Source organism: Phyllobates terribilis, unplaced genomic scaffold, assembly GCF_046119375.1.
Source record: "Phyllobates terribilis strain yellow unplaced genomic scaffold, ASM4611937v1 Scaffold_1__5_contigs__length_1240528914, whole genome shotgun sequence".
NCBI lineage: Eukaryota > Metazoa > Chordata > Amphibia > Anura > Dendrobatidae > Phyllobates > Phyllobates terribilis.
Window position 1 is genome coordinate 161,881,411 of NW_027362761.1, and position 24,251 is coordinate 161,905,661.

The 24,251-nt window shown below is 38.5% G+C and overlaps 1 protein-coding gene across 1 annotated transcript in view; it reads left to right on the plus strand.

Annotated features, from left to right (window-relative positions):
• Positions 1-214: 214 nt before the first annotated feature.
• GLIS3 (GLIS family zinc finger 3) overlaps positions 215-24,251 on the plus strand; it is a 517,803-nt gene continuing 493,766 nt past the window's right edge. Inside the window, exon 1 of the mRNA XM_073669184.1 lies at positions 215-570. The gene's annotated coding sequence lies outside the window, so the exon portion shown is untranslated. The remainder of the gene's footprint in view (positions 571-24,251) is intronic.

Genomic DNA, 24,251 nt, shown 5'->3' on the forward strand with positions numbered 1-24,251 from the left:
CTCTCCTCAGGGCGAAGCAGTACATTGTATTTTGCTCATTGTTACAATCAGAAAAAAAAACAAAACAGAAATAAACATGTTCCAAATAACAAACTGGCTGAAAAAGAAACCAAGCTCAGTCCTGAAGAAAGTGTCTGAATAAGAAAGTGACCGGAGCCCGGACTGACAGGGGGACCTGACACTCACCTTCCTCCGCCCCCTGCACTGCTCACAGCCAGGCTGCTGCTCTGCCCCACATCACTGGTCTCAGCGCCCCGAGCACAGCAGCAGCAGCAGCACGGCTCTGAGCACAGGGCACAGGGCACACAGGACCTGCCAGAGGTGCCACAGCCCACAATGCCGGCCACTCACTAAATGGAGGGGCAGAGCAGAGCAGGGGGCTCCCAGGAGCAGACACGTCTGTGCCGCCTCTCCTCAGCCAGCCCCGGGTACTGCACTGAAGGCGCTGACAAGTGCCGGGCTCCCGGGCAGAGGGGCTTATTCCTCCCACAGCTGCTCCCCTCTGACAACTCATCGGATTCTGCTGAGGAAAATGCACTTTGGATCCTGTCATAGGAAGCTCCTTACTTGGTAAGTGACTGTCAGTAGCCAGAGCCTGCAGCAACTTGCCAGGACTGAGCCTGAGCAGCCCACATGCTATATACCAGCCCTGTATACTGGGGGGCCACAGCCAGCAGCTCAGGGAGCAGGGGTCCTGGCCAGCGGGTCTGGCTGTCATCTATCTATTCATCTATCTATATATCTCTCTATCTATCTATCTATCTATCTATCTATCTATCCCATATCTATCTATCTATCTATCTATCTATCTATCCCATATCTATCTATCTATCTATCTATCTATCTATCTATCCCATATCTATCTATCTATCTATCCCATATCTATCTATCTATCCCATATCTATCTATCTATAACTTGTAAAGCGCCATGGAACCTAATGGCGCTATATAAATATTTAATAATAATAATAAATATCTATCTATCTGTCTATCTATCTATGTATTCATCTATCTATCCCATATCTATCTATCTATCTATCTATCTATCCCATATCTATCTATCTATCTATCTATCTATCTATCTATCCCATATCAATCTATCTATCTATCCCATATCTATCTATCTAGCTATCTATCCCATATCTATCTGTCTATCTATCCCACATCTATCTATCTATCCCATATCTATCTATCTATCTATCTATCTATCTATCTATCTATCTATCTATCTATCCCATATCTATCTATCTGTCTATCTATCTATCCATATCTATCTATCTATCTATCTATCTATCCATCTATCTATCTATTCATCTATTTATCTAGCTATCATCTGTCTATCTATCTATCTATATATCATCTGTCTATCTATCTATATATCTATCTATTTATCTATATATCATCTGTCTATCTATATATCTATCTATATCTATCTATCCATCTATTCATATATCTATCTATCTATCCATATATCTATCATCTGTCTATCTATCTATCCATATATCTATCTATCATCTGTCTATCTATATCTATCCATCTATCCATATATTTATCTATCTGTATCTATCTATCCATCTATCCATATATCTATCATCTGTCTATCTATATCTATCCATCTATCCCTATATTTATCTATCTATATCTATCTATCCATCTATCTATCCTTCTATCTATCTATCTATCTATCCATATATATATTATATATCTCTATCTATCTATCTATATCTATCTATCCATCTATCCATATATTTATATTTCCATCTATCTATCCATCTGTCTATCTATCCATATATCTATTTATCATCTATCTATCCCTCTATACATATATATATATATATATATATTTGCTATCTATTATCTATATATTTATCCATTATATATCTATTTATTATCTTTCTATCTATCTATTATCTATCAATGCATATATATATATATCCAATCATCCATGTATATAGGAACTATATATATATATGTTTATTTATTCATCTATCTATCATCCATCTCTTCTTCTATCAATGTCTTTAGTGTGCTCTGTACTACATAAATGGCACATGAGCTCAGTGAATATATTATACATATATTTGGATAATATATTTTTACCTGTAGTTGGGATAAAATGTCTCTTGGAAATCCTTTACATCTGAAAAGTAACTTAACATTGTCATCTATTCATTAAAACTTTAGACAAAGTGAGGGCATGCGTATTTTAGGACAACTTAACTAGGCATATACCATGTGTATCCAGATTGTGTATATTTGCAATACTTGTGCATTGGGAGTTCTTACAAATACTGTAGTTACACATCTAAGGGGATGGTGAAAAAAATGGGTAAAGTGTCAGAATAACTGCTTTAAATGTGAAAATGACTCATTAATAAATAAGCCTTACAATGATGCAAGAAAAAAGAAACATAAATGTGATTACAGATGTAGGCTCTAGAAGACTTTGACACTTTCAACATTTTTATTGGGTAGTACTACCTTATTATCTGTTTCTGATTCCCGTCATGTGTGCTTGTACATATATATAGATGTATATATCTAGGTATAGTATATAGTAAAATGCATACACATACACATATATTTACATATATACATACATGTACAATCCGGTTATTATATATATATATATATATATATATATATATATATGTATATATACACACAAATTCCTGAAACGTATGTTGTGCTGTCATTTGTGATATTAATCCGAACATTATAGTACACATTATTTACTATCACAGAAATGTAATGTATTAGAAAATACTTTACATTACATTGTATTTCTGTATTTATGAAGGTTGTCAACTTTCTTGATATAATACTAGTACTACAAGTACTAATACCACCCTTACCTGTTGCTTTCTCTTTTTATAAAGTGTCCCTACTGGCAGAAACTGTTTTACATTATATAGAAAACCAGCAGCAACATAGTTCCTTCTAGAAAACGATAATGAATTTGCTACTACAGTTTTCTTAATATGAAGTATGTATAGGTAATAATTAAAAAGTAATACTATAATAAAGGAGATCTTATTTTTGGGTATTTTTTTTAATAAGATTTATCCCAAGATAATTGACTTGATTTTTATAGAGCATAGTATGCATCTCCCTTTCTTACAAAATTATTACTTTATTAGATTGTATTTACAATACCAACATCATAAATAGATAAAGTATATCTTAGGACTGTAGGATCAAAAATACATGAGATGAGTGGTATGATGACCCTAATGCACCTTATTGCTGATGGCCACCTAACCGCCGAGGTTGGCACCCTAGTGGCGCCCCCACTTGACCATTGTCTCTCCCTGTGCTGATATCCTATATATCTCTAAGATTATGGGAAAATACAGCGAGAACTATCACACAGGAATGTCCCCTCAGCACATATAAAACAGACCATGTCCTTAGATAATACCAATATTGTACAATAACAAACCAAAAAAGTGCAACATAAATGTGAAAAATAATACCAATAATAGAAAACCAAACTTATCTAAATACATGTCTGTTCATTGTCACCAGTCCACAGTGTTGCCTCATTTATCTTTAACCTATCCCTAAATCCAATTTAGTTAATGTACATGTATGTTTTTATGTCTAAAATATTCATAAAAATCTATCTATCTATCTATCTATCTATCTATCTATCTATCTATCCCATATCTATCTATCTATCTATCTATCTATCTATCTATCTATCTATCTAAACTATCTATCTATATATCTAAAGACAAGAAAGGAAAAAGTGTGAACTTTATTAGCCCATGTGGCGACATTTCTGTCCTATCACAGAACCTTTCTGAAGCTTTGAGAAAGGTTCTGTGATAGGACCGAAACATCAGCACATGGGTTAATAAAGTCCACACTTTTTGCCTAATAATGGAGTGCTGCCTCATCTGATCTTTATATATCTGGCAGATTATGGGATTGTTAGTCCAGGATGCTTGCACCGTGAGTTTTTTAAAATTTTTTGCATTTTTTTGCATGTTGTGCTGCTTCATTTTTTCTATTTCTATCTATCTATCCCTCTATTATCTATCTATCTATCTATCTATTTACCTATCTAACTATCCCTCTATTATCTATCTATCTACCTATCTATCTATCTATCTATCTATCTATCTATCTATCTATCCCATATCTATCTATCTATCTATCTATCTATCTATCCCATATCTATCTATCTATCTATCTATATATCTCATATCTATCTATCTATCTATCTATCTCATATCTATCTATCTATCCATCTATCTATCTCTTTTCATAATCTATCTATCTATCTATCTATCTCATATCTATCTATCTATCTATCTCTTTTCATAATCTATCTATCTATCTATCCCATATCTATCTATCTATCTATCTATCCCATATCTATCTATCTATCTATCTATCTATCTATATATCTCATATCTATCTATCTCATATCTATCTATCTATCTATCTATCCATCTATCTATCTCTTTTCATAATCTATCTATCTATCTCATATCTATCTATCTATCCATCTATCTATCTATCCATCTATCTATCTATCTCATATCTATCTATCTATCTATCTATCTCATATCTATCTATCTATCTCATATCTATCTATCTATCCATCTATCTATCTATCCATCTATCTATCTATCTCATATCTATCTATCTATCTATCCATCTATCTATCTCTTTTCATAATCTATCTATCTATCTCATATCTATCTATCTATCTATCTATCTATCTATCTATCTATCTATCCATCTATCTATCTCTTTTCATAATCTATCTATCTATCTATCTATCTATCTATCTATCTATCTATCTATCTATCTATCTATCTATCTATCTATCCCTCTATTAGCCATCCATCCTTCCATCCAGGCAGCTCTGTCTATTTACCCATTATCTATCGTCATATCCATCATATGTTATGCCTGTGTACACATTTCTGTATCTATCTTGATAACAGTATAATATGCTTCTTTATAATAGTCACATACTCAGGCGTCACATACAATAAACTGTTCCCAGTATGTGCCAACCAGTGATAGGATACGATCCATCAGGGTAAACCTTAATGGTTGTGTTTGCATATGTACCACAGTTTAATTACTTAAGAATCCAATCCACAAAATGTATTTTTTTGTCAGTAAGCCATGAAAATTTGACCAAGTAGTTATTGGTGCCAGATGGCTGGTTTTTCAGGAGACTTTGTGCTGTCCTTCTTCTGCAGTCCCAGAAATGACATGGGCTTTTTGAGCCATTTCCAGCGTGGTTTGGAAAGCATGAATCCCTACTCTCACAGGGATTGCAGGCTAAAGTAATTGTGGTCACTTTACGTCTCAGTTACTCATGTATCTGACAGTCTCCTCAGAGCTGGAGGAATAGCTATATTACTGTCCGGACACTCAGTCCTGGCATTTTGTTAGAAATATTTCTGTAATGCCATTTGTCTTGTCAATTATAGGGCTGAGGTGCAATCTTCACACCAGTCATTTTATCAGATTTGACAGGAACACAAATTATCGTCTTGCTGCTATCATTTCTGTTTCTTCTTGCTGTGTTTCCTTTGCGTCTATAGAGAATGGAGCTGCATAACACAAGCACTTTTGTTTATGGAGAGAGGAGGAAATTCTACCTGACAGTAAAATTTACGTGAAATTGGCCTCAGGGAATGTACTATTGCCTGGGCTCCAGTGTCAGTCTTGAATGTCCAGCCCTCTCACATACTACAATGGCCAAAAGCACGGCTAGGACTATTATTTCTAGTGCATTCTCTGAGTACAGTGTAACCCTTTATATTCTTTGCATATATAGAGCAACTGCGCTAACCACACAGCAAATATTGGGTTTTCAATGATAAATGGTAAAGTCTGCCATATAGGCTTCAAATTGACCCGGGTATGGGTAAGGTCTCCAAAAACCATTATGGACATTGACTTGATCACTTTACATTGGTATGTAGATACCAGAAATGGCATTGCTGGAAGAAGGCCAATCCAGACTAATGCACTTTTATATATAAATACAGGAAGAAGCGAGTATAATGGCATATAAAGGCTTTATTAATTAAAATTTCAATACACAATATCAAAAGTCATTACAAAATGTGCAAATATGTGGAACAAGGAACCCCACCGTATCCTAAGGCCCGAAAAAAATTGAAAAGAGACCATGCGAAAGAAATGATAGGACAATACAGAGAAGGAAGGCAAAAAAGAGTGAAGGAATGAGCAAAAAACTCCCCAGAGAATCCCTAGAAGCACAATGCGGCCATGGTAGAGGCTCGAGTAGATATGTGTCTCACATGTGTAAATGGACAATCTTAGTCCTTAATGTAGAGAGACAAAGCAACTCAGCCTAAAGATGACAAAGTTTGTCACTCGAAAATGGGAAAAAGGGACAAAAGGGAAAAAAAGGAGGGAGGGGGCAAGGAAGGGTGGCAGAAGCAGACATCACAATATAACCGGAGATAGATATGGGATTGAGTCAATCTAAGTCACTAGTATACTGATAAGTCGCCATGGTTCATTTCATAGGTATGGAAAAGACAACTCACCCAAGAGGTAGCAGGATGTCGCTTAAAGAAAGGGACAGCAGGGGACAGGTAGCTGTGGTAGAAGCAAGGACTTTTATATCCTGATACTATGCATGCCGCCAAAATTACCCCTACATATTCAGCAGGGATCATTGCGTGGTATTAGTATGCTTTGCTCATATAACACCATCATATTCCACAGAGCTTTACAGACATCATCATCATTGTCCCCAAAGGGCCCCACAACTAGAGATGAGCGAACCCAAACTGTAAAGGGTTTGGGGTTCGTACCGTCCGGTGCTGAACTCTGAACACAGACTTCTCCTGGAAGTCTGTTTTAGTGTTTGGAGTTCCAGGAGAAGAAAGAGAGACTTTTTACAGCACCAAAGTTTGGGTCCCCATTGACTTTTATGGGGTTCAAGTACCCAAACCGAACTTTGGACTATAGTTCGGTCGAACCTGACGAACCCAAACATCCACGGGTCCGCTCATCTCTACTCACAACCTAAATTCCCTATTAGTATGTCTTTGCAATATGGGAGGAAACCCACACAAGCACAGGGAGAACATACAGACTCCTTGCTGATGTTGTCCTTGGTGGGATTTGAACTCAGGACCCCAGCGCTGCAAAACAGTGCTAACAACTGAGCCACCGTTCTATTGCATGAGCTCATTGACAGTTTAAATTAGATCCTTTTTTAGATGTTTTTTCTATTCCGACATTTAAAAAAATAAAATATTATAACAGAATAACAAAAAAAAACTCCAAAACACCTTTCCGATCACCCACCGATACAGTGCAGAAGTTTTGATTTTGACATTCTGGCGTCGCTGCTCAATAATAGGAGCCATGACACCAGTAATATGGCACATGGCCACAGAGGTCACTAATTGGCTGCAGTGGTCATCTACTAGCCATTTGTAAACAGAAACAGAACAACCGTTGGAGTTGCTGTGCTGATCAGGTCAGAAATGGGAAGGTGAGAATAGTTTTTTCCTTCTTCTATAACATTTGCTGCTCTTTTATTTTTTATTTTTTGAAGATTAAATAATCCCCACATTTGATAAATAAGAGGCATTTTTCACCATTACTAACTTATTATATTCTAATATATTTGGATTTACTCTCTTTACAGAGCAGGATGGATTTGATAATGTGTTTGCATGCAGGAAATATGACTTTCCATCATTTGCGTCATTGCACCTTTTCGTATATTTATTTATTTTACTCACTTATATAGCACCATTTATTTCCAGAAGGCTCTACAGATATTATGGGCACTGTCCCCATTGGGGCTCACAATCTAGATTCCCTATCAGTATGTCTTTGGAGTGTGGGAGGAAACCGGAGAACCCAGAGGAAACCCACGCAAACACAGGGAGAACATACAAACTCCTTGCTGATGTTGTCCTTAGTGGGATTTGAACCAGGACCCCAGCTCTGCAAGGATACAGTGCTAACCACTGAGCCACTGTTGAAATTTATAGGCAATGTTGTATTATTATTGTGTCAGATTTTAAACCCATCAGAAAATCTTTAGGCCAAATCTGATAGTTATTGCTGTATAGAAAATTCCTTATTTATTCAGGAAAATTACAATTAAACAGTAACTAAACATTCTCTTTTTTTAACTAATTTTGTTCAGCATAGAAAGTTATGAGAATTTGCAAATCACTGTATTAGGAGATTTATCTTCATTCTTGGAAAATAAATTGTATATACGGTAAGTGGCTTTCAAACCCCTGATTTTCTCCAATCTATCTGCCTGCCTTTAGTTGCCCTGATAACAGAACATACCCATATGGAGTACAGATGATGGCAGTGAAAGGGACAGCACCTGTATTTTCCCCTGGGTGTTCTGCTTACCAGCAGAGGACAAGACTACTGCAGCAGATTTTTCTGATAAGCAGAACACTCAGGGGAAGACACAGGTGATGACCGTTTCACTACCAGCATCTGTACTCCAAATTAGTACGAACTGATGTCAATGCAGCTAAAGGCAGGCAAACAGATTTAAGCAGTGGTTTGGAATCCACTTATATTATTTTTTTTTTACTGGAATTAAGATGAATTTCCTATTATAGTTCTTTGTAAAATTTCATAACTTTCCGTGCTGGCCAATATTATTATAAAAAAAAGAGTAGAGCTAATTCATGGGACATTCCCATCTTACATATTTGGACATGGAATTTATAAAAAGTAATGTGGATAAAATGTTTATAGACTGATTCATTTTAGTATCAGTATTATGGCTGCGAGAACCAGACTCCCTGTAGTTTCTGGACCATTTAGGCCACCATAGATCCGTAGGTGACCTTAATTCAGTCCTGTAGAACTGGAGAGTATTCTGTGCTGCAACAATAAAATATGGCTATACTACTGCCACGTGAAACTGGTTTAAGTGTATATATGGCAGATTTATTGCTGAAAATTACTATTCAGTTTATATATCTGAATGGCGTTGTTTCTACAGCATAGGCATAGATTTTTACCAATTAAGCTCTCTTTCAGCCTTTAATAAGAGTTCAAATAAACCATATTTTTTCACCTTCTCCATTGTATTTTCATCCCAAGTATCTCTGCTTTGTCACTTAATAAAGATTGAGCAGCAAATATTGTATGTGTGACTAACAACTGCGTATACTACGCAGGAAAGTGTTTTAATAAAACAATGAAATACTGAATAAACAAATGTGTTTTACAGTATTTAACTAACAGTACATGGCAATTTACCTGTGTGCCGACAATGAAAGCCGCGCTCTGTCACTGTGCCTTTGTTTGCTGAGCTAATTTTCATGTTATTGTAAAAAAAGGATTAAGTATTTTCTACTAATTGCCTGCATATATTACATTATGTAGACAATATAGGCATACAGTTTGAAATTATGTAAACTGCAGTAAATGAAACCATATCAAATTGCTAAGATAAAGCTTTAATAAATCCTTTATGCATTGAAATATACATAAAGGTTTTTTGACACACAATGTTTTTTTAATGTGTATTTTTTGGCATTTTTTTTAAGCTAAAGCCAGAAGTGAATTTAAAAGTAATGGGAAATATAAATGATATATTTATACTTCCCTCTTGATGCACTTGAGTATTTGGTGAGTTTTTGACTTCGCAGATTTCCTGCAGCATTTCTGCACTTATTATGTAAATTAGGTTACTTGCGTAATTTTTTATTGCATTTTTGAGTGCGTTTTTTTACATGCCGATTTTCCGCATCTAATTCTTTGGGGAAAGTCTGTACATAAAAGTCACAGAAAATTTACTTTTTGCAGATTTGAAACACGCACCGCAGGTCAGATTATACTGGGTAAAAAAAAATACACAGTGGGCAGGAGATTTCTATAAATCCCATCCACTTTGATGGAACTGGAAGATGCAGCGTTTTAGACACAGAATCAAAAACTCATCAAAATCTCATTGGGGGCACACAGCCTAATAGAGAAAATAAGCATTTATTACTATATATCTAGAAACATCTACTAAGCAAAATATGTCAAAATACTTTAGAAATTTATAGAGCTATTGTAGAATGTGTCAAATTTATTTAAAGGGCTATAATATGAAGACATCAGTTGTCTATACTAGGACAAAACGACATCACAGAGGGGTGTCTCACACTCAGGACTTGTTTCTGAGAACCAAAACGAATAGGGTCTCTGTAACAGTAGCTAGCACTCGGGACATCTCCCTTTTAGCAGCTGCTATAGGTAAAGTATCTGGCCAAGCAAGACTTCTAATAGCTTCAATTTGAAAAGAAGTTGCATTCATGAGACATCTCCTTTAAAGGTGTCTTCCATTTTTTTTTAAGACACATCATTGGTGTACATGTGCAACAGCCATGGATCTGTCACATGACGGAAACAAATAGCTCCCATTGACAATAATAAAGTCTGTCCTGTTTTAGCCATGGCATAATCACTTACTGCAAAAATTAGCACTGTATGTTATAAAACATATAAAACAAGTTGGACCAAATATATTTTACCACCTTTACAGTCTTTATAAATTTGATGACATTAGCATTATTTTTATTGATACATTTTCCAGTGGTTATTTTGGGCAGCAGATCATCTCAGTTGCAAAAAATGGCAAAAAATTAATTTTGACATAAAATCTGGTAAAACTACCCTTGCAAAACCTACAGAAAATGAGCTTGTTATTGATGGAAGTTTTCTGTAGTGCGATTAAGAATGAAATGGAAAGAAAGCAAAATTGACAGCTGTCTAATTATTATGTGACCTCTATGTCAACAGGATGGAATTTTCAATAAACTTAGGTGACCAGCAATATTCAGCACACTTTGTGAGAATGCTGTATTTCTCCATGTCATCTTTTCTGGCCCTACTAATATACAGCATAAGTTTAGGTTTTGAACAATCTGATCTGGACTCATGCGCGTTGTGACAATAATTAGAACGACAACACAAAAAACTGCGTTATTGTTTTTTGCTTATTCTTCTAAAGGTGGAGTGATACGTTTGCCTGTAATATGCTGTTTTTATTATTAAAGAGACATGGAGAGGAAGATTAGTTTCTACTTGATTTAATAATAAAGGGAAATCTGTCAGCAGGTTTTTGTTATGTAATCTGACAGCATGAGGTAGGGACAGAGACCCTGATTCCAGCGATGTATAACTTAGTTTACCAGGTGCAGCAGTTTTGATACAATCACTTTTTCTGTGTTGCAGATGTAGCAGAGCTCAGATGTTTAGCTGTGTATAACTCCATCCACAACACTGATTAGCAGCTTTCTGTCACTATACAATCAGTACTGGGGGCATCACTGGACTAGGATGCACAAGGCCAGTTGTCCTGTAGTGATAATTTGCTGATAAAACACTATCTAAGGGGTAACATTTCTCCTTGCGGAGAGCGACATGTTAAGCATGTGAGGAGACTTTTAAAGCTGCAATGCTCCTCTGGGAAATTTGAAAATTATCTCTTCAGAGAGGAAGAGTACCAGAACTTTAGTGCCACCTACAGGATGTAGCAATCCTAAAAGTCAATAGTGACCCTTTAACGAGCCTTATCACATGACTTAGGATATAAGCCAGAACCAGAAACTCACTGAAACAGCAAAACACAGCCCTAGAAGTGACACATAGCTGTAATCAGAGTCTCTTCCAATATATTAAACTCTCAGATAACATAACAAAAATCTGCTTTCAGATTCCCTTTATGTAGGTGTTTTACATTGTGTGGATATTGTGTACCATAAAACGTAGGTATATTGGTACGTTTATTTTAGATGACCTTATCATTCAAAATATCTTGTGGATTGCTAAAGAGACATAGGCTGAGCCTTTAGGGAGCATGCTGTTTACTGTTCCAACGATGTAGTCCTTCTGTTTGTGTCTGCTGTAAGATGAGTCCTTCTGCAAGTTAACGGTGCCTTTAATATTATAGAACTGTGTTACACTTTGGTATACTAAACATTATGCACTAGTAATAGTAATAATCTATGTGCACCCACTGCCCTTTGAGGCTGTATTCACATGTCCATTTAAGATCTTCAGCTTCAGCACTGGGCATGTTTCCTTCCTTTATGGCCTGCTTTAATTGTGTTAGTCCCCCTGAGTTACTATGATAACCTTGCAAGAAACTCTGACGTCATTATCCAAGGCCTTTGAAGACCTGCTTAGGCTGCTATGTGCCACATGAGTTTTCAGGTAGTAGTGGACTCTGCTACTACATGCTTTCCTGGCGTGAAGTCACAAATTCTCCTTGGTTGTGCTAAAGCCAGGTGTATGATTATCAATTCAGCTGCTCTAGACTGCTATCTAACAACCAACTACTTACTACTAGCTGTCACAATTCCACAACTCATCCTAAGGACTCTGTGAGTGACAGCTCAGCCACCCTATAAGATCAAGGGCATGCTGGGCTGTCGGTATTGTGAGTGACAGCCCAGTCATCCAATTAAGGCAGGGACGCGCTGGGCTGTCAGAATTGTGAATGAATGCCCAGCTGTCCAATCTGGCCAGGATGGTGGGGTTTCCTTCAGGTGTCACCCATTCAGAGTGATTATCTGGCTATTTAGCTGGCTGGCAATGATCAGAACATTGCTAGTTGTAGCCTTGCTCTGTGGTGTGTTTGATCTGTGTTCTGATCTTCTGATCTTTGTTGCTGGTTGTTGAATTTGTCTTTTGACTACTCATTTGTGTTACCCCTTTTGCCTTGACGCACTCTAACCTTAGTTACCTGACCCCGGACTTTGCCTCTGACTATCACCTTGTCTTTTCCCTTTGTCTTCGACATACCCTCCTGGCTTTTGACCTCGGTCTCCTTGACTTCCCCGCCTCACGGCTTGTTCGTGAGAAGTGACTCAGGGTCACACCAGCTCTGTCCTGTAATATCTGGTGCTGTCACACCCTCTGCTCTAATGAATCAGGATACCTTATAATGAGTATAGTCTGCTATTCTGATGCAACCACACACTCAACTAAAGATATGGATGCAAACAGATACCAAACTGTTTAGACTTTGCTTTCCGTTCTGTATCTGTTTGCCTCTGTGACACTAGTCACTACTCAATATGACGCCTACAATATGTCACTACTCACGAACTTGCAGGCAGGATAATCAAGAGGTCCGGAGTCAGTACCTAAGGGCTGGTAATAGACAAAGGGCAAAGACAAAAGCATAGTCAGGTCACAGTCCGAGGTCGGAGTATCAGGAAGGAAGCAGATCAAAGACAAAGGGGTAAGTCAAACGGATGGTCAAAGGTAAATCCAAGGTCGGCAACGGAGATCAGAATACGGCACATACCACTTGAGCAAAGCTACAATTGGCAATAGTCTGACCATTGTCAGAGTGCTAAATAGCCCTGTAATCACCCAGAACAGATGACACCTGGAGGAGATCCCACAGATCCAGTCCAGACATATATGATGACTGAACTGTCATTCACAATACTCACACATCTGCCTCAGATTGGGCGGTTGAGCTGTCACTCACAATCCTGGCAGCTCAGCAAGCCCTCGATCCAATAGGACGGCTGAGCTGTCATAACCAGTATCCATAAAACACAGTGAGTGGTGGAATCGTGACAGCATCTATATTTGTTACTTTTGAACCTGATCCAGTTTTATCAGAGGAGCCTCCAAACACGTCCGCTTTTCTGGACATGCACAGTGCTAAAAAACAAATGGGTCCCTTTACTAGACATTTTATTTCCTTTTTTATGCTCCCCAAATGGATTATTTCATGTGAACAAAGCCTTTGGGTTTTGCATGATTTCATGTTATTCATTGCTAAATGTGTTTTTCTTTAAATTATTTTAGCTATTTTTATTTGTCTAAAGAAAAAGCAAGCAACTGGAAGCATGTTTGTATAATCACAAAGGATTTTATTAAACCTCAGTATAGTTTAGAAAAATCATTCTGTGTTAACATAAACCACTAATCTTGGTCTTTTGTCATTTATTGACACCTTGATGAAAGCGAGACCTAAACTAAACTTAAAAGTATCTTATGTCATCGCCAGTGGCTACTGAATACAATTAACTGCTGAGGATAGTGAAAAGAATATTTCCATTATGTCCTGCATTGTATTGGCATTTGGCAGCCATCATTCCAGGTGATAAACTGTGAGATTGTTCTTTCACATGACTGTTAATGTCTCTGATAGCGTTATGTGTATCTAACATTTGTATGACCTCTTTGGTAGGATTAATCAGAATGTTACATAAATAAAATAACGTGAGCCAACATTAGATAAAAATGTTGTTATGAACAGGCCTTTTTAATTAAAACATCATAAAGGGTTTTTCCATTCACAGCCAATTTATTTGTCTCTACATGTATAGCTGGAGTTTTCTACCTTTTACAAATGTATTTATATTATCTAGAACAGGGTTATAGAACCTCAGCCGTTTATGGCCTTGATGACCTTTTTCCCAGCCCTCAAGCAGATTCCTGGGGACCGCAGTGCTGTATTTTGATGGCCGTCAGCCCATTAATTTCTTGCTCTGTGAACACACACACATGCAGTGTTCACTACTGAACCCTGAGACACGAGCAGTGAAAGATTACGTCCTTACACCAGTGCCAGCGTCAGGACGTACTTTGTGGGCAGAGTTAGCACACAATTTGTATGGCCCCCAAAGGGTGATATAAACATCCAAATGGCCCTTGTCAGAAAAAGATTCCTCACCCCGGATCTAGAAGATGTTTTCAACTTTGGTGTGTAGAAAATAAAAGGCAGATATGATAATATACAATACAAAAGAACACATCAGTATTATACAATATTTAGGTAAAAAAAAAATCAAAAATTTGGATTTTGGGACACGCTGTAAAATGAAAAGTGGGCTCCAGGAATTGACATCAATATATGTACAATGGATGACTGCTAGAGTTACATATATATAGGTTTAAAAAAATTTAGGTCCATCAAGTTCAACCTTTCTCCACTGGTTATACATTTCCTATTGCTAGACTAATTATAATTTTTTGTGAGAAAAGCATCCAGCCCTTTTTAAAATGATTTTAAAATGATGTTATAGTATCCACCATTACTACCTCTTGCGGTATCTGTAAAGAATCATTAAGTACTTCTCATATAAGAGGGTGGTGGCCCACTATTGCACAGGGGCCCACCGGAGGATTCTCTTGTTGGCCAGTCCAAGCCTGACAACACACATATTTATACATGTAAATGAGATCTCCTCTGAGGTGTCTTTTTTCTAAGCTAAACAAGCCCAACATTTCCAACCTCTCTTCATATGAGAGGCCTTCCATCCCTTGTAATAATCTAGTTGAACTGACTCTGAATACCCTTCTTAAAATGTAGAGCCCAAAAGTGGATCCTATATTCTAAAGGTGGCCTCACAAGTGATTTATAGAGGGGTAACAATACATGTTGAGGCAGCAACATCAGCTGTCTTGGACCTCCACATGAAAGCCCTGCGAAACTCCTCCTTCTTGTCAGCATTTTTGATGCCTCTCCTGCAAGCACAGCACAACATCATATTAGCGGTGTGATGTCTGCATGACGTAACAGCAAGTCTGCTAATCAGGAGAGGTGCTGGAATGCTGGTAAAAAGCAATAGGTTACTATTGATGTGGCTGCTGGACTTGGATCCTGCAAATCTTTTTTGTTTAACCCCAGTGTATGATCCTGAGATCCCAATGATCTGCAAAACAACAAGCTTAAATGCTTCCTTGGTTCCCTTGGCTCTTTTGTACAGTGATTTAGTGCAGTACATACAGCTCAACCCCATTATAGTGAATTAGGATAAGCTTTTGTGAGAGGCATAGACATATACAGAATTGCTGCTATTCTTGGATAAACAATAAAGGATTAAAGGGAACCTGTCACCAGAAATTATGCTATTAACCTGCAGATATGGGGTTAATCTGCAGGTAAATACCATTATTATGCTGCCCGGCGCCTGCACGTAGCCGAATGCAGCGGGGAGAAAATGAACTTTATTCCTCCTGGCAGAGTTTTGGTTTCAGTCACGGGGCGGCGCTAGTTCAGTCACTGCTCTGAGTATACAGAGCGGCAGCGGTATCTGCACACCCGGCACTGACTGACACTGGCTCTGCATTGGGGCTCAGCTGTCAGTCAGGGCCTGGAGTGCAGTTACAGCCACCGCTCTGTATTCTCAGAGCGGTGACTGAACCAGTGCCGTCCCCGCCCCATGACTGAAACCGAATGCTGCCAGGGAGAATAAAGTTAATTTTCTCCCCGCTACATTCGGCTATTTGCAGGAGCCGGGCAGCATAATAATGCTTTTAACCTGCAGATTAACCGCATATCGGCAGGTTAATAACGTTATTTCTGTTGACAGGTTCCCTTTAAGGTTCTCTAACCTGAATCACAAGGTTTTTTTTCTATTGATTGTGGGATCCTTAGCATTGTATACCCAAAGATCACACATTGATAGCCTATACTAAAAATAGGCCACAAAAATACAGTTTTGAAAAAGCTCATAAAAATGTACAGCATGAGTTACATGTTGCAGATTTTTTCAAGTTTTTGTCACATCTCCAAAAAGTACTTTAATGGGTTTAATTTGTGTCAAAATTTACCTGTATAATCTGCATGTATTTAGGTGCAGATCTTATTTTGTACAATTTAAGTGTTTTCTTTTCAACCGCTTGTGTACATAGTCTTGACAAGGATTGAGAAAAACATGGAGTAAGGCTAGGGTCAGATGGCCGTAGATTCTCTCTTCCTAGAGAATTGGGCCGATTATACAAAGGACACTCCAATCAGAGTTTAATTAGAGTCTCAGCATAGTGTGATCTGATTCTCTCGAATTAGAGAATCAGCGCACACTGTGAGGAGAAGGTGGAGAACAAAATTTCTCCATCTTCTCTATTGTGTCAGTGCACGGAAATTGGACTGCACTCGGATGTCATCCACGTGTAGTCTGATGATTTAATGACGCAATCATTGACTTGCATGGCTGAGTGCGATCCGAGGAAAGAATTGGACATAGAATAACATTGGCCTGAGTGCGATCCAATGTTCTGTTAGATCGCACTTGGACGGAAACTACGATGGAGTGTACCTGGCCTAATAAGGATTAGTAGAACGGTAAATTCACATTATACATAGTATTTACAGTACATTCTTATGGACTATTTTCACTGAACAGATGACCAGTAGTATGCAACTATTACTATGCTTGTTTTCAGCTATGTAAACTGAGTTTACTATTTCTTCTAAGGCTGAGTGCCCACGATGCGGATTTAATGCGTTTCCGCGGCGGCATTTCCGCCGCAGAAACGCATTAAAATCGCTTGTTAAGAGGTCTGGGATGTATCCCAATGATAATCCGCATGTGCTGTGCACATGCTGCGGAAATTCCCGCTGCGGATTATCATTGCGGAAAAATCCGCAGCATAACCAGTTTGGGTGCGATTTTGCGGTGAAATCGCGCCTGTTGACTTGCATTGAACCACATAATATCCGCATGTATACATGTATACATGCGGATGTTATGCGGTTCAATGCGCGGATGGTACCCGGGTCTGGAGAAGAGGTGACTCTCCCGCAATCCGGGTACCATCGTACCTGCAAGTAAAAAGAGAATAATAAAGTAAATAATAAAAAAAAATATTCATAGGAGGAGGAGACCGGGGGTTGAATATAAGTTTTTTTTAATTTTTTTTTACCTTTTAATTATTTTTTTTTACTTAGATGCAGCATTTGAAGTAGAAATTTCCTCTAAGTTGGTCACACAATATAAATCCATGCCAGTTGCATGGATTTATATTGTGTGACCAACTTGTCAAGCCCTTTTCCAAGTGATACTCAAAATCGCTTGGAAAAACGCTTGAAAAAAACGCATGCATAAACGCATGAAAAAACGCATGTAAAATCCGCATGCGTTTTTTCTGCCAAGGAGAGGCAGAAATGCTTAGGAAATTTCTGCTTCAAATCTGCATCGTGGGCACATAGCCTAAGCGAGCATATAGCCAGATTCCCAGAAAAAGTCTGAATTGTGACTGTATGCATAAAGTGGGACACGCCATCAATTTTACAACTCAGTTAAATGTTAGCTAACTAATAGCCCATGTTACAAACTAGCCTGGAGATTTTGTTCGTATCTATGAGACGTTATGTTCATTAAAAAAACAATACAGAATTGTCATTCTATTCCTTTAAAATACATGAAATCATAGGTTGAAAACCTGAATCTGGTTAATCCCTGTCTTTTCATTGATTAAATATGTTTTCTTTTTCTAAAAACAAACAATTGTGTTTCAAATGAAGTGAATTATCTGTAATTATCTGATTTCAATATGCATTCTGCTGAAAATCAAACAAACAAGAATGACGACGTTCTCACAAACATACGACGTAGCTGAAATACCAGCTGTTTTTGTCTTCTAATGGACATCTTTAACTGTTTATTTTTCCTTATACAGCTCTTTAATTGATGTAAACAGATTTCACTCATGTCAAAAGATACAAAACATAAACACTTTTTTTTCCCCTACGGAACCTCACTTGTGTTTTATCTAGATAAACAAAAACAAAACATACATGTGGCTAAAAAAAAAAGAATGGATGGCGGTTAATCATTCCGCTGAAGTAATTTACTGTGCTGGTTTGACAAGAAAAAAAAAAGTGATAGAACTAATCCAGATTAACTAACATAAGGCAACGTTAGGTGTTGGAAAACACCTTGATATCCAGAGATTTTGCGTTGGTGGGTATTATATGAAACTGTCAGAAAGATACAATATGTGCTTGTCACACACGTCTTTCCCAGATCTGTTCTGAAAAAGTTATGAAAGCGAATCTTTTTACCAATGCAAGTGAGATAATTCTTTTGTCAGATGAATAGGCAATCTAAATTGATTTTTGGCCAGCAAAGTTTTTCTATATTTGGTTATACTGAACTAGATGGTGGCCCGATTCTAACGCATCGGGTAATCTAGAATATGTATGCGGCCGACCGGGCGCGACTAATCAGTGTTTAAATGGGTTGTGCGCTACTTTAAATTAACCCCCCAATGTATCCCCCCGGGGCCCATAATGAATTTTGTAATTACATCATGTTGTCAATACTGCTTGTGACAACATCGCTGACCACGCACAGCCAGCACGTAATTTCCCCGGCTGCAGCCGGCTCTTGCTTCCGCTTACATCATGACTATTTGCGGCTGCAGCCAGGGGTCTCCTGTTCCGCGTACCACAGTGAATGACGGGATTATCCCCCATCGTGTCACACCCAGCATCCACCACGCGCTCTGTCAATGAATGCGCGTGCGGTGGATGCCGGGTGTGACGGGATGGGGGATAACCCCGCCCACAGCCCATCACTCACCGTGGAACGCGAAACAGGTCATCTCCCGGCTGCGTCGCCGCTGATCTCCCGACGGTGGCCTGCGTTTTTCAAATCCGGCGCCAATTCGCGGCTGGGCTGCGCCAGTCGTTGATTGGTTGCGGCCGGCCGACTGGCCGCGACCAATCAGAGAAGCGGTGTTTTAAATTTCGCGCCAATATGGCTGATTGGTCGCGGCCGGGTGGGTGCGACCAATCAGCTAAGCGTGTTTCAAATCCGGCGCCAATTTGCGGCTGGACTGCGCTCGTTGCCGGCCGCGACCAATCAGGACAGCGGTGTTTTAAATTTCGCGCCAACATCGCTGCGGCCGCGACCAATCAGCGAACCGTGTTAGTGAGGACCGGGGAGCGGCGCTGCCTGTGCGGGTACTTCCGCTGCGAGCGGTCATCTCCCGGCTGCATCGCCGCTGACCTCCATGCGGCTACCGTCGGGAGATCAGCGGCTAGGGCAGACAGACAGGATAAGCCGATTATATAGTAGATGGTGTTGAAATGATCAAGTAATGGTCAAAATGGGTGTAAAGAAGACCAACAGGGTTCTCTATAGCAATCACTAGTTTCCACCTATATTGTTGCTTGTGGGTTTAAAAACAAAGTCAAAGCAAACATTTGGTGTCCTATACTCTGCTGTCTAAATAAAGCCTCATTCATATGTCCTTTTTTTGTGTAAGTAAAAAACGGGTTGATTTTCATCAGTGTTTTGAGTCTGAGTTTCATCAATGTTTGGCCAGTGTGTCAGCTTCTACCATCAGTGTTTTCATCAGTTTTTCTTGTAAGTAAAAAAAAACTGATGAAGGGTGTCTCAGTGTCTCTTAAAAACATCAGTGAAAGATGAACAGCACTAGGATACAACTAGGATGGCATCATGAACCCATACACTTAAATGGATGAGTTTGATCCATGACTAAGATCAATAATGGATGTTACCATTTTTTTTGCGGATGCTCGGTTGACTATAATGGGTACGTGTTCTGTCCTTGAAAAAGACGGATAGAACACATACCTGAAACAAAGATGTCTGTATGAAGCCTAAGAGAGCAATTGAAGGCGATCACTAGGTAGATGTGCAAGAGATGTGATCCCTTTAATGAAGCGGCTGCAGCGCTGGTGAAGCACAGCAACCACTTTGGATTTTTGCCTGTTGGTGCCATTGGTAGCTTGGCGCTATTGAAGGAAGTGCGAAAGGGGCCATAGCCTCTTCTTACTTTAGATAGGAGCCATTAGTAGTAGTAGAATTATAAGTAATAATATTTTGAGACAGAATATGATCCCATTCAGTGTTGGGAAAATCACAATAAAGAGTCAATTACCAATATCATTGCATGCATCCAGTATATGGTATAAAGATGTGGATTGAGTGGTCAAAATAAAGCTTACTCTATATGCAAAAATTTTCTTGGTTAGGGGTCATTCGGACGTCCGTGCAAATCAGTCTGATCATGGACCACTAATGCATGGACTAGCTTCTGGTCTCCTGACCGGAGCATGACGGCTTCATGGATTTCTGTGATGCTGTCACGCTCCAGTCTGGAGACCCACAGTCACTTCAAGATCAGACCAAGATCCATGGACATCTGCATGAGCCCACACTCATAAATACCAGGAAGGTTTACTCAACCTCACCCAATACCAATATGTTTGTTACAGGCCTATGAAGAAGTCTCAGGTATGGGAACACATTAGCATGAGCTCAGAGCTACTAACTGGTTAGGAGGGTGCACTGAAGAGTGAGGATGTATGTTTGCATGTATTGCCTAGTCCATTACAGCTGCCAGTTTACTCTGCATTGGTTCATAAATTAGAATTACATCAATTATCTTAGCGTGCTTTAACATTTGCCATTTTGATGCAGTTTAGGCCAAGTATTTTCTATTTTGGATCCAAAAACTGCATCAATACAAGTACTACACAAGGTCAAATATCCTTAGGATTTGCACCAAATGCAACATACCTGCCAATCGTGAAGGCTCATTTATACTTAAATTGTTTTATTTATTTTTTCCACAAATCAAAAGTAAAGATGAATATAAACTTTGCAATATATCTCATTACAGAAAAATCCCTCTTTCTGCACTTATCAGACTTTACCTCTGCTATCTGCCTCAATTCAAATTTTACCAATTCTCTTAATTTACATTAAGAGAAATAGTGATGAATACTAATAAGCTTACTGAGGGATCGGTTTACAGATGCTGCCCATGGAGGTATATGGAGAAGGTTCTGACAGGAAGGTGAGAGAGCAGCTGCAGAGAGAGGAAGGGAGGGAGAGAGAGAAAGAAAGAAAAAGTTGCTGCTCTTTCTTGTGTTTTTATATCTCACTCTAATGTTAGAGAGAAAGAGGGATAGTGAGAGAAGGGGGCGCAGGATCATCTCCCTTCATGTGCAGATGTGGGAGAGATCATTTCAACTAGTGCCCGCTTTATCAAAAGAGGAGCTCAGGAACAATTGACAATGATAAAGAATAGCATTATTTTGCTTTAGTGGGGGAGAAAGAGGTTGTTCTTAGCACTTGTCAAGTCTGGTCTGATTGAAGGGATATATTTTTTTAATTAAACACTCAGAGCACCATTGTCCTTAAGGATATTGTTCTTAATGCTTTTTATAATATCTAGATATATGCCCAGAAAAGACAAAAAATTGGGGCATCTTCAAGACTGCCTTATTGGTCTATATTTTGTAGTGTACAGCCTTCGTCTTGAGTGCTTAATATTGCCATGACACTTGGCACTCTTTAATAAAGTTCTTAGAGCCAAGTAAATGGGATGATAAAGTTGGCAATTTATAGTGAACTGTTGGCTGAGATTTCTGAGGTTTATTTAGGATCTTAGCACACCTTAATGCCAGATGTTCAACTTCAACGTACACAGCATTAATTGACACGGTTTGTTGGAATAGATGAAGTCATGGTTAATAACATAAATATTCCTAAGGTGAGCCTTTTTGGGTTGTAGTCAGGCTATAATTGTTTAGAGCAGCTGCCATAATTCAGTTTTAGCAAGTTTATAGTGCATCGTGCTTGGAAAAGTATTATTATTGTGTATGTCCTGGTGATCATGTGGTAAAAAAGATTAGACGTGTGTCAGATAAAATATACACTCCCTGACAGAAGTTATGTCGCTTATCCATGTAATGTAAATAAAAGCTTATAACCTGACGTTAAATTCATCCATTGGTTTTATAAATTACTCTTTTGAAAGCGTAACCCTCCCAAATTTGGTATAGGTTAAGAAAATTAATTGGCATCAATGCTGAAATATTGATCATTTAATGAACACAGAATGGTCAGATTTTGGCAAGACAAAAATTTTCTCGCCTGGTCATATAATGCACCCAATCCAGGTTTACATCCTCACCAGTGCTCAGTAAATGATCGGTTTATTAGTGGGTGTGTATAAAAAGAAACCAAGCACCCCAGACCTTCACTTGAACTGCAACTTGAGCTCTGACAACATGCCAAAAATCCACCCTGCGACCAAAGCCTTGATTATCAAGAGGCTGAAGACCAGATCCACTGCAGAGGTGGCTGGCACCTTTAATGTGTCTCAGTGTCAAGTACAAAGAATTAAAAAAAGATTTGAAGAGACTGGAGATGTGTTTGACAAGCCCAGGTCTGGCAGACCCCACAAGACAACTGCTCAGGAGGAACGTTTGTTGGTTAGAAAATCCAAAGCAAGCCCCTCTTCCACTGCAGTAGAGCTCCAACAGGCCTGATCACCTCAAGTCCCTGTGTCAACTAGAACCGTTTGTAGGATTCTGTCTCGAAATGGACTCCATGGTGGAATCAGTGCCCAGAAGCCAACACTAAACAAAAGGCAAATAAAAAAACGTATGGCATTTGCAAAGTCCCACAGCCTGCTAAACAGATGGATGCTGGAAAAGTGGCAGAAGGTGGATTTCTCTGATGAATCTTCAGTAGAATTACACTACAGCTGCCTCAAATACTGCAGGAGACCTACTGGAGCCCATATGGATCCAAAATACACCCAGAAAACAGTTAAATTTGGTGGTGGAAAGATCATGGTCTGGGGTTACATTCAGTATGGGGGTGTGCGAAACATTTGCAAGGTGGAAGGCAATATCAATAGCCTAAAATATCTAGAAGTATTAGCTACCTCTTACATTCCCAATCATAAAAGGGGTCACATTCTGCAGCAGGATGGTGCTCCATTTCATACATCCATCTCTACAACAAAGTTCCTCCAGGCAAAAAAGATAAAGGTGCTCAAGGACTGGCAGCCCAGTCTCCAGACATGAACATCATTGAGCATGTTTGGGGTAGGATGAAAGAGGAAGCTTGGAAGACAAAACCAAAGAATCTCGATGACCTCTGGGAGGCATGTAAGACGGCATTCTCTGCTATTCCTGATGACTTCATTAATAAATTGTATGAATCATTGTTGAACCACATGGATGCAGTCCTTCAAGCTCATGGAAGTCACACAAAATATTAAATATGACTCTAATAGCACCACAACTTCATTCACCAATATTATGCAACATATATTTGTATTTTAAGATAATTATTTGTTTGAATATCACATTACTTTCTGTGGGCGACATAACTTTTGTCTTGCCAAAATCTGACCATTCTGTGTTCATTAAATGATCAATATTTCAGCATTGATGCCAATTTATTTTCTTAGCCTAAACCAAATTTGGGAGGGTTTCAGCTTTCAAAAGAGTAATTTATAAAACCAATGGATGAATTTAACGTCAGGTTATAAGCTTTTATTTACATAACATGGATAAGAGACATAACTTCTGTCAGGAAGTGTAGATACAGTATGTCTGGTATCCCATTCCCTATAACTTGACAGACTATTTCTGTAATGCCTTTTCCCCACTATGAAATTAATTAAATCATCATGTTAATGCTAATAGATGTGTGTTTAAGGGGCTTTCC